We start from the raw sequence: 12,952 nt of genomic DNA, 5'->3' as shown, positions 1-12,952 counted from the left end.
CTTTTCATGTGTCATGCAGGTTGGTGAAACTGTTCATGGCAGTGTTTTCCTTGAGTAATAGAGCAATGGGATGCAAGGAGGGAGGATGCACTAATTATGAGCATGACTTGTCTTGTGACTAATAAGTCTATCCACAGCCTGCAGGGCCTGTCAGTATTTGTGACACTGCCTCTTAATCTTGACAGTCCAAATGCAACTTTTCCTCAAAAATAAATAAATAAATAAATAAATAAATAAATAAATGGAAAGAAAGGAAACTGCATCATTTCTTATTTTAAGGATGCAGAAATTTGAAATTTAACAAGCTCAGTCATCTCCAAAATATTGACAGGGATGTAATCCTCAATAAAAACATATTTTCCATAATTATATTGATTTTGAATGCAAGATAACAAATTATAATAAAATAGTAACTATGACTATACTTATAATTAGATTATTGTATGACTTCATTATTCTTACTCATAAAAATATTTATTCATTTCAGGGCAATACATTGGAAGTAGCCTTGCAGCAGAGACACTCACATTTCTTATTTATTCATCACCTAGTATTGTCATATATTTCCTTCCAGATCTCACAATCATAACTAATCAACACTTGCCTTCATTTGAAATGATAGAACTAAAGTTTCTCTGATTTTTTATAACTGTATTCAAATGAGAATTTCCACTTTTTATTAATCAAATTTCTTGTATTAAAGTCAATCAAATGTAGGCTCTGTCTAATGTAACAGGTCACTGAGGCAAATATAGATTTATGGATACTAATACTATTAAAAGCAAATATTAATTTGGTTGTAAACATTAAGTGGACATGATACATCCTGTAGATGAATACATTATCTAGAACAAAGCAAGCAAAGCAAAGCAAAACAAAATAAAAAACCCAAACAAAACAATGTAACTTTCATGGAAGTTTAAGAGGTATACATGTATTAAATTTTCCACAGGCAACAACTTGCTTGACAATTAATTAAGCTATTAACTGCTGTGCATTCTTTAATGGCAATTTCATTTTGTCTTTTGAAAACATCACAGGAAAACTGAAAGCTTTCTAGCATGGAAGTTTTTTTTTTCCATTAACACTAGTATTCTTTCAAGCTTTTGTCTGATGCAGATTTCTGAGCCAGTTCACAAAAATAATTGACAGCTAAAGATGACTGACTGAAATATCTATAATTTGAATAACAGTTTACAAATGTCTTATTAGCAAGATAATTTATTTTACTACTTCTTTAATAATGCTGTAGACTTCTTCAGTAAAATGGTTAAAACTTAACAAATTTTACTGTCTGGTAAATTGTCTCATAATATATCGGAGTAGCAATATTAATAAATAGAAATAATTCAATAGTTTGTAATTCATGTAATCACACAGATAAATACATATTTCTAATATTTGATATGTCATACACATTGTAGTATATTTTTGTTAGAAATCCAGAGATTGAAAAACAGTACAGATAAAGATATTAATTTAGTGATATTTAACTAAAACTTCACAACAGAGCACGTAGGGCTGTTCAAAAGCGTTGTGTAGACTTAGAAAAATAGTTTCTGTCAGACTGGAGTTGCTTTTAATGGAAAGATGATTGAGTTCATGTATCTCAGCAGTATATAATCTTAAAATCAAATGAATAATTCATAAAAAATTACAGAATGGTCATTCAAATATCCTCTTAGCTATATAAAAGCTTAACGAATGAAATATTATGAAATTATTAATCCATATGGCATCTTTCTTTTATTTTAACTAATAGAAAAATAGTAATACATTGGTAATATTTTTTAAATTTCTAGTTTACATCCATATATGATCTTGCTTAATTTTGTTATTGTCAAAAGCTCATATTTTATAACGCAAAATCTTGAGGATTTTCTCACTCTCTTAACTGTGATATCTGGTAAACTCGTGTTTTTCATTTTTAATAACATTAGGATAAAAAAGCTTCTATTTTGTTATTAACAATTGTGTCATCTGTTGAAATAATTATATTTGTATCATGCTTAACTGTTACCTCAAAATCTAGAGTTGTACTGTTAAGTTACCTCTCAGACCTTTAGTATTATGTTTTATTACAAATAAATATTTAGTAGATTATTTTTAGCTTCAGTGTTAATGGCCTTACAAAAATTGCTTTTCTCAGCAGGGCTTGGTGGCTCATGCCTGTAATCTTAGCTAATCAGGAGGCTATGATCTGATAACCGTGGGTCAAAGCCAGACCAGGCACTAAAGTCTGTGAGACTCTTATGTCCAAACAGCAACCAGAAAACCAGAAATGTGGCTATGGCTCCAGCGATAGGGTAGTAGACTTGAACTGATGAGCTTGGGGACAGTGCCCAGGCCCAGAATTCAAGTCCCATAACCGACAAAAATGTTTTTCTCAGTAGAATAACAAAATGAATTGCCCAAACAGAAAATGTTTAGGTTAAGAAATGATAAAGCTTGAAAAATTCATAGCTGGGATTTTGTTAGCAGATAGTTAAATATGAACAGAAACTGATAGGTGTCCTTCAAATGGCCCACGTTATACACCAACAATTTACATTATTTTACTCAGATTTATATATAAATATGTCTATCTTAGGCCTAGAACTCAGGGTCTGGGACATTGTCCTTGAGCTTCTTTTGCTCAAGGCTAGCACTGCACCACTTGAACCACAGTACAATTACTATTTATGTATTACAGAACAATTGAACCCAGGGTTTCATGCATACTAGGCAAGCACTCTACCACTAAATCACATTCTCATCCCCTTATATTTTTGTAGAGTCTGCTCCCTCATGAAGATTAAAATGGGAAAGACAAATAGACCAGAAAGGAAAAGGCAGAGAAGATCATATAAATAATCACAGGACTTTCTATACACAGGCAGGCTCTATGTTCTGCAGTGTGACCAAATTAATGGAGGGCCACAATTAGAATGTATGGTTTCATATTAATAACTACCGCACCATCTTGAATAAACCCCTAAACCTTGACTACTTTAGTCTACTTATATATCCCATCACACCACTCCAAATATTAGCCATTTTATTCTTCATTATAGATTCTTGTTGGCACTGGCACACTCTCATATTCTTAGAAATTAATCTCAAGAACTGAAAATGTCTAGTGTATCAAATCTCATGTAAATCCAGATGCAGATTTTGTTGTTGTTCCTGTGAGTTATATTTTCATTGTTAATAAAGTTTTAGAAATTATATGGTCAGTGAGTAGCTTAGGGTAGTAATGAAATCTGGAAGTTTTCATAAATAGTATATTTATTTGATGATTATATGAAATATAGCTGGGCTTACATGAAAGACCTGTGTGTTATATAGTTCACTGATTTAATTGACATAAAAGAAAAAAAACTATTCTAGTATTTATAAATATTCATTAGACAAATTTAAGCTATAATGACTTGAAACTTATGAAAAGTATATTGTGAATATTTACTGTATTTTGTTTATGTAAATATATGTTTTGAAGGGAAAAGCAGTAAAGTATAACAGTATGTAAAGCAATAGTAGGATTAAAGCCATATACAAGTTATGTAGAAAAAAATATATGAAAGAATACATATTCTCTCAAGCTAATGTAATATGTAAAAACATGAGATATTTTTCCTAGACTAAAACACATAGACATGGACTTTGGGGAAACTTTTCATGACATCAACTGTTATTCATTGAACACTGCAACATTCTAAATACCATGCTGAGAAATTTGCATTTGTTAAATAATTCAGTGTTTCCATATATTTCCTGAACTCAATATGACTGTATGTGTATATATCCAGTGAAAGAATATGGGAATACTAAAGACTGAACCTTGCCTATCTAACTCCAAAGCACATTCCTTTACACTGCACTCCAAACTTTGTAATTATGTTACAGTTGCATTATTTAAGCTTCAGTAAATTTGATAAGATAAAATGCTATAGGCTTTCAGAGCTAAATAACATAAGTAGACATGTTCCATGATAAATAAAAGAAAGGATATTATGAAATGCAAATTAACTTTTATTTTTCAATGATGCATTCAAAGGAATATAGGAATATAAGCTTCAGGATATCAAAAATTATGTTTCACTTTATAAAAACATAACCAAACAAAAAAGATTTATGATGTATAAGTAAAATGATATTATTCATTAAAGTCCAGTATGTATATTTATCAAGGCACAATGTGAAATGTACTTCTCTTTATTATTATAACACATTACTTAGGGTTCCAGATGAATTTAAATCTGAAAGCATATCCTATGTTTATTTAAAATATTAATTTTGTGAGGGTAATAAATATTTAGATAATAAAACACCAGTGCCAAACATACAACTTCCTAATATCTCACCTTTAAAGAATTATTAACTATTTTTTATTTGTTTGATGGTTCTATGGATCCTTCCTTTCACGAAACATCCTATGTGAATACACCAGGAATCCTAATGTTAGAATTGTGTTTTAAAAAGAATGACATATGATAATGAATACTAGTAAGTTTTAATTTCAGCAAAGGTTGAATGAGTATTAGTGTCAAGGCTTATGTTATTAAAATCAGTAGGAAGCAAGCATATACAGATCCTCTTTCCAATAATATTCTTGAAAATGTACACTGTCACTCTTAAAAAGTAGCTTTGCTTAGCTCTGTGGGAATTATTTATTTTCTTTCAGTTATATCTAGATCTTTTGTAAAAAAAATATTGGTCAGGGGTCACAGTTACATTCATAAAATAGTGAGTACCTTACCTCTCAAACATTGTTACACTCTCCCATGTTTTTTTTCAATTTCCTTTCCCCAACCTCCTCCCCAACATATTGTGTTGTAAATCTGTTGCTACATTGATTCATCCTTTGTCTTTTGCCTTATCATCTTGTTTTTTCACCTTCCCTTCCCCAATTAGAATAAAAAATTAAATGTATATACAATACACCACATACCTAAACCAAATACAGTAACAACATAGAAAAAGCCATAAGGGGAAAAAAAGAGAAAAAAACTATTTTCACATAGTACATTAAAAACAACAACCACAAGTACAAAGATAAATCTCTTGTTTCCATATCCTGAAGTTCCTTTCCCTTTTTATTGTAGCTTCTTTGCTTGGAAATAAAGTCTGTAGAATAGCTGAAACTTTTTTTTTCTTATCCTTGTGTATCTTTGGCTATCTAAATATAGGCTGTACACATATGCATTTCATCCTTTTTTCCTCACAGAAACATCACAACTATTTTAAAGATATCTTATTAAGGAAGAATTTTTGCATAATATAGGTAAATCAATGTGGAATCACGTTGACCCCCACCATCTAAACACCATCACCACAAGCCAATTAAAGCCTGATCCTAGTTTAGATATTATTTAGAATGTTTTAAATATCTTCCTCCAATTTGTTACATATTTAAAGCTAGATATTGTATTTAAGGAAATAAAATTATACATATATCCTGCTTCCTTTCTACATTACAATAACCATTAAAGTGTTGAGTATGATAGGTTAAACTATTATTATTACTATTACTATTATCGTTATTAGTATTTTGTCAGTCCTTACGCTTGAACTCAGTTCCTGAGCACTATCTTTGAACCTTCTCAAGGGTAGTGCTCTATCATTTAAACCATAACACCACTTCTGGCATTTTGTCTATATGTGATATACAGGAATTCAACGCAGGGTTTCAAGCATGATAGGTAAGCAATCTATCAATAGGTCACACTCCTGGCCCCATATATTAAATTATTACTAGCATACTTAATAACATTTTTATGATAAAGACAATTGCAATAAAACAAATCATACCATAGGTTAGTAAAATGGTTTTTAAAAATGTGTTTCTTATATTCTCCTCACTTGGTTACTTTTTGAATAAATATTTGATCTAGTTTGTTTACTTGAGGAAATTTTGACATGTGAATTAATAAACTGAATTGCATATATTGGCAAATGATAGATTACTCAAAAGGGATGGATGTTAAGTCTTTTCTTTTTATTATCTTGATATATTTGTACAAATGAGTTGCAGTATATGAGTAAAATATACCCTAAATCAATGCAATTCCTTCTTTCCCTACCATCACTTCCATCATTCTTCCTAATTTTGTAGGATATATATTGGTTTCTTGTTTGCATTCTCCCCCTTTTCATTCATCTGCTTTTTCCCATTGTTTTTTCCCTATCCCTTTCAAGCATCTTCTTTTTGGTGTTTTTTTTTCATATATTTTTATTGTAATTAATAAAAGCATTATAATATATTCACCAGATAGAAGGTGAATTACTTCACAAACATTGATCCCTTTCTCATGTCTTGGTCCCCATTTCCCTTCCCCTACCCCCATCCCTCATCTTGTTTTCCCCCCTTCCCTATCCTATTTCAAATCTTCTTGGTGTTTTCATTTTTACTAGACTTTGATTTACATCTTTAAGGAATTAGACTATATGAGATCCCCCTGGAATTGACTATATTTTAGTTCAAAGTACATTGATACACCCTTGCACTAACTTTGAGAAAAACTGCTGAAAGATAATGCCCTGGACTATTTCAAGCTCCATAGCCACCACAGAAATAATAATAATAATAATTAATAATAATAATACGTGCCTAATGTATCAACAAGTCTACTCATTGGTATTTACTCAAAAGATTACAAACCAAGATACAGGGAAGTTACCAGCACAGCTTTATTTATTATAGCACTCTTGTTCTCTCTCCAAGGTATGTGATCAGCGTAGACCCCTCTGTCCTCAATTGAAAGGATCAAGAAAACATGATACATTTATGCAGTGGAATTTTACTCATCTACTTCTAGAATAAAATTGTACCCTTTATAAAGAAATGGAAAGATCACGAAAATTCATTTACAGAAAATCACAGCTGAAACCATATCCATGATACTATTTTGAAGAAACCGTGGGAAGGTTCACCAGAAAACATTCAAAGCTGCTGTATTAACTTTAATTTGTAAGCAGAATTAGCCAATGTATTAAACAATATTTCAGAAAACCATACTGTTGAGTATCTCTTAAATTTTTACAAAGATTCTAGTTTATTCTGTATTTCCTTAGACGTTTAATGTAAAAACTTAAGAGCTTTCAAGAAATATTTTAGTCATTTCTTTGGGGTGGGGGGAAAGGTCACCAGAAACCTTATCTCTATCAAGTCAGGTGTACTAATCTCTAGTTGCTGCAACCATCTTAAGTGACCCAAACTTTAGAAAGAGCATTAGCCTTCTCAGACAGCACTAAAAAAAGAAAAGAAAAAAAAGAAAAGGATTTCTACTAGCTATTAGCAAATTTTCCTTCTGCTCAGTGCTGTACTTAATAGCATTGCTCTTAAGACTCTCATGTAAAATTCATTGGCTATTACGGCAGAACGGATCATTTCTGCTCAGTGTCCTAGAGGAAGGGTATGAGAATGGGTCTTACGTTTAATGCTTATGACACATTGCAACAGGCACCTAGAAACAGAGAGCTCGATGAGAAAAAAGTAAAATTGCCAGGTTTCTCAAATGAGAGATATTTTTAGAGCTGTCACACTTTATTTATGGTAATGTGGATGCCATTTATTCCACTTTGTTGTGAGGTCTTTAACAGCCATTGCACAGGAACACTCTTAGCTTCAGACAGTTTTAGGTAAAATGTGAGATACACCTATTTGTAAAAGTGGTGGAATGAAATTCTGAGCCTTTCTACTAAATGCCACCAGACATCAACTTCAATTTAAATTACATCTTCTGTAGACTACCAAAATCCTTGCTATTTCGAGGTATAGTGAAATAGTTTCAAATATACTGGTTTATCCACAAACTTCATGATTTTAATAAAACTATTAGCATGATTAAAAAATGCATCCAGACTGGATTGCTGCAGAAATAGGAAGATTTAATGAAAATGAAAATAAGTTCATATTAATATGTGAAAGTTGTAAGAAAATCTTAAAATAGTATGTTAAATGGACTTAAGATAAATATATTTATATCAGAAATAGAGATGTTATTAGACAAAATGAAATAAAACTAGATTGGCTATTCTTATTTTTCCATTGACAGAATCTCTGTTTACACAGGAAGAAATATTTGAAATTTATATGCTGAAAAATACCAACATTGCAGTTTTGCTATACTCTGAGTATAAGTAGTAAAACAGTTTTATATACAAATTATTTTTAATCAGAGAGGTATTTGGAGAGGAAAACTCAGTGCTATGCTGCTAAGTACAATTATGCATTCCTATTTTGTAAAATGAGTTAAATGATATCAATATCTCTTGGGCTAGTAGTAGTTTTTATTTTAATTCAGTCACATCATTTAATAAATTTCTCAGTGTATGTAGACATATCTATGCTACTTATTTCAAGAGAAATGGAATATAATTAAGTAACTTTAAGAATCACTAAATATTATTTTTCATGTGATTTCTATTTGGAGTGCGAAGGAAATTTACTAATAACTCAGGCAGACATAGATTCAAAACCTAGCTCTCTGTTCACTGCAGAACACCTCTAGTCTTCTCCCTTCTATGCTTACTTTACCTTCTAGTTTCTCCTTGTATTCTCTAAGTATTCTTATTATAAATATAGTACAAAAGATCTATATCACCCCCTCACATACAAACACACATTATGTGTATAAATGTATATAGTATTTATGTGTGTATATACATAAGTACAGTATTTGTTTATATTATGTTTGTTAGTAGAGTTTCATCAGTAAATATTTCTACCCCCAGAAAATGAACTGCTATCCTCATCTTCCACTAAAATAAGTTTATCTAGTTCTGTAATTTTTAATTCATAATATTTGTTCCTCTTTAGGGGTTTCAAACAAGAATTATTTACAAATTCATGTCCATGAAAGTGTCTCACAACATATTGCTTCTTTCACTGTCTTCTACATGTACTAATTCAGGCTGTTCAATGCTCTACAAAGAATGCTTCTCTAATAGCTTATTTATATTCTATAACCCAATTCAATTTTCCTTTTTATAGTCATTATCATTTTACATTGTTATGTGTTTACATAACAAGTATACTATTTCTTAGCTTTACTGACATATTTGTAATTATTTTGATCTTTATTTCCCTACCTGAAAACATTACCTAATATGCACGAAATAATTATTTACACTAAGAAAAGGAGCATATAAACTCACAAAATATCTGGAATTTAGTAAGCACTTAAAATTAATTTTCTTAAGTAGTATTGAAACATATAAAATACTTCTATTATGTTCACATATTATTTTTAAGTGATTAAAACAATAGACAACTTATTTGTGGAAAAGAAAACTGAATGATGTATAATTGAGTAATCTCTAATCTAATTGCTATGTATTAACTTTAAAATTGTAATAGCCATTCACCACAAAAGTTGGCATTTAAGTTAATAGAATAGAATACATTTAAGTCACAAATTAATAATCCCTGCACGTCTGCTATTCTAAATTTTAAGATAGTACTAAAACTGTGCTGAGATCCAGCAAAACAACAACTTCAAGATATTTAACAATCATTGACCTTGTTTCTACAATACTGTGAGGATTTTCTACACTATTTTCCACAAAATGACCTTCCAAACACCAGCTCAATTTCTCAGTATTCTAGCTCTAATATTTTGAATTCGCAAGACTGAAAGACAGCTCTGCTCTGTCTTAAATCTAGTTTCCTGAAATCTCATTGATATCATGCTCCCTGTTATAGAATGCTTATTTTCTGTCATTTTTTAAATCAGACCAATATTAAACTTTCCAAGCTATACTTCCTATATTAGTCAGCCTTTTACCAGTATGATAAATAACCCGAGCAAAACAAATTTTAAAAGGATTTGAAAGTTTTTGATCCATAGTTTCAGAATTTTATTCTATGAAATGGCAATTGCTTCATTGTGTTAGGGATAACACAAAGCAAAATAGCAAGATTATGAAGTTGTGGCAGAGCAAAAAAAGTATGAGGTAGATATAATTGTGATGGTTGGCCCAAGATATGTCCTCTATTTATTAAAAGCATATGATAGGGAACTGATAACAGAATTTGACAATATTATTGATGTGAAAACATCTAAAAGATGAAATATACAAAATCTTACTGTAGAGAACATTAACAGATGAATAATTGTAATTGAATTTGATGACAGAGAATTTTATCTCTCAATTATAGTTCAGCCAAATGTTATACTTCCTTCCAAAAGAAGTATTATACTTCTTATACTTCATATACGTCTCCCAAAGAATCCTATTTTCCATTAGTATACAGGTATTACAATATAAATTGTTATTCTTAAGTTTTTTTTAAAAGGTATGTCCTGCAAGACTTTTTCTGCAATTAAGAGTATCTTTTTAAAAAAATTAATTGTATTTTATCATCAGGGTAATGTATAGAGGTGTTACAGTTGCATTCATCAGGTAGTGGGTACATTACTTCTTGAACATTGATACCACTCCCCAAGTTTTTCTCACATTTTCTCACTCCTTCCCCTCCCAATCATCTTGTTTTTTTTCTTCCATATCCTATTTCAAATAAACAAATAAACTAAATACAATATAACAGATACTGAAGTCAGATACAGAAACAACATTAGATAAAATGTAAGGGGGAAAAAGAAAAATAACTTCACATAGTATATTAAGAACAACAATTACAAAGATAAACCTCTTGATTCCATATGCTGGAGTTCATTTCCCTTAGCCTCATCCTACATGGCCATATGTACATAGCTTTTTAGCTATTGTGATCCTCTATTAGGAGAATCCTAGAGGTATACTAATTATTACAAATGATGGAAACTACGGAGCCTATGTTCTTTGGGTCTAGCTTAATTAACTTAATATGATTTTTTTCAAGTCTTTCCATTTCCTTACAAATGGGGCTATGAGTGTCTTCTTTAAAAGCCATTCATTAATCCATGAACTTATCAATGGAATTATGTCTTTTTTTTGTTTGTTTTTTTTGTTTTTTTGTTTTTTGCCAGTCCTGGGCTTGAGCTCAGGGCCTGAGCACTGTCCTTGGCCTTTCTCAAGGATAGAGCTCTACCACTTGAGCCTCAGCACCACTTCCAGCTTTTTTATATATATGTGGTACCAAGGAATCGAACCTAGGTCTTCACTCATGCTAGGCAAGCACTTTAACCACTAGGCCAAACTCCCAGCCCTGGAATTATGTCTTGATGAAGTTAATATCTTCACGATTCACTTCTCATTAACGTCACTGGCTAGGAGCAAAGCCTTCAACAAATGACTTTAAAGATATTTCATATTCAAATTACACCAGATCTTAAGAGTGTAATAGCTCCCAGAATATAATGCTTCATTTTTATTTTTCTAAACGACATAAACAATTAAAAGCATGATTTGCCATCACAGTCCAAACAGTCTATACTTTTTGTTTGTTTGTTTCTTTTTGTTGGTTGTGAGGCTGGGGGACTCTGGGTCTGGGCACTGTTACTGAGCCCTTCAGCTCAAGGCTACCACCCTACCCCAATGCTTGGAGATAACCCTGAGTTCTTCAGCTCAAGGCTACTATCCTATCCTTTGAGTCACAGTGCCACATCAGCTTTTCTAGTGGTTAATTGAAGATAAGAGTCCTGTATTCTTTAGTGCTTGGGCTGGCTTTGAACCTTAATCCTCAGATCTCTGCCTCCTAAATAGTTAGGATTAGAGGTGTAAACCATTGTACCCAGCTACAGATTTTACTTTTTAATTACTACCTTCATATTTTTTCAAGTGACATGGATCACTGCTAGGTTACATGTGTTAGTAAAACTCACCATCTTCTAGGTTTTCATTATTTTTTAATTTGCCTATTTCATTTTAAATATTATTTAAATATTTTTACACTTAGTTTCGATTATCTATAATGGTTTTCTTTGTTCCATTTCAAAATATTAAAATAATTCCCATATCCATATCCATTTTATATGTTATATGTACTCATTTTAGTTTTACTTAAATGTCCATGGCAATTTTTGTTAGTCTAAAAAATTATATACCAAACTGATTTATTTACTATCTCTCATTGAAATGCTTTTCAAAAATTTGAAACAAGTCATTTGTTAAAAAGAGAATCTTTCCTTCATATTTTAGGGAAAATAAAATATTCTTGGAAAAATTAATGTTATCTGTTTTATTTTGAGTATGAAATAAATTCACTTATTTTTATTCAAAAGAAGGGGGAAGGAAAGAAGGAAGGAAGAGAGAAAGAAGAAAGGAAGGAAGGACTTTAAAAATGACATAAACAGAATGAATAGATTCTGTTTGGAAGTGAAGAACAAAAGCAGACAAAGATGCTATTTTGAGCTACTTAGTAAAAGATTGGTGTTGCTGTTAATGAAGATAGCAAGACAAGACTTTGTAGAAAGGAACTTCTGGGAGAAATAAAATAAGCTAGCTTTTTAATATAACAAAATTTAAATGCTTGGTGTATATATATATGTATATGTTTGTAATCTTATGTGTTGAGTTAGATTTATACATATCTATAATTAGGAAGAGGTACTAAATGTGTGTTTGGATATCCCCTGAATTGAATCACATAAATAAAAGTGAATCACAGATTAAAATACAGAATAAAGAATATTTAGAAAATAGTAATAGAAAGAAATATGATCTAAAAATCAAGTTCCAAAGTACTCCAGCATTTATAAGTCATGGTAATTAGGAAGAAATAGCATAGGAACACAAGAAGAAGGCTAAGAGAAATGAGAAGGAAGGAAAAAGCTAATAATAAGGCTCCTTGGAATTCAAGTAAAGCATTATTAGTGATGTTAAATGGCACTGACATGTCAAGCAAGAACAAGAGTTGAGATGTGGCAATTGTATTTAACAACAATGGATATGACTGATAACCTTGATAAACACTGTGTCAGTGGAGTGGTGACAGGGAAAGCCTATTTGAAGTGATAAGAGGAGAGATATTTGACACAGTGCATATAGATAACTTCATGGGCGTTAACTATGACACTAAGATATAGTT

The 12,952-nt window shown here is 31.0% G+C and overlaps 1 long non-coding RNA gene across 4 annotated transcripts in view; it reads left to right on the top strand.

Moving 5' to 3' along the window:
- Window positions 1-12,952, top strand: part of LOC150056880 (uncharacterized) — a 474,030-nt gene that overhangs the window by 435,851 nt on the left and 25,227 nt on the right. For 2 of the 4 annotated variants that reach the window (XR_016537003.1, XR_016537002.1), the window contains one exon: window positions 6,704-6,907. The exons of the other annotated variants lie outside the window; for them this stretch is intronic. This is a non-coding gene — a long non-coding RNA (uncharacterized LOC150056880). Of the gene's footprint in view, window positions 1-6,703; window positions 6,908-12,952 lie in introns of those variants that run through there. 4 annotated transcript variants of the gene reach the window in all.

Source organism: Megascapheus bottae, chromosome 11 (assembly GCF_031878675.1).
Source record: "Megascapheus bottae isolate mThoBot1 chromosome 11, mThoBot2.hap1, whole genome shotgun sequence".
Classification (NCBI taxonomy): domain Eukaryota; kingdom Metazoa; phylum Chordata; class Mammalia; order Rodentia; family Geomyidae; genus Megascapheus; species Megascapheus bottae.
The sequence above is the reverse complement of the archived record's forward strand: the minus strand, read 5'-3'. Positions and strand labels throughout refer to the sequence as shown.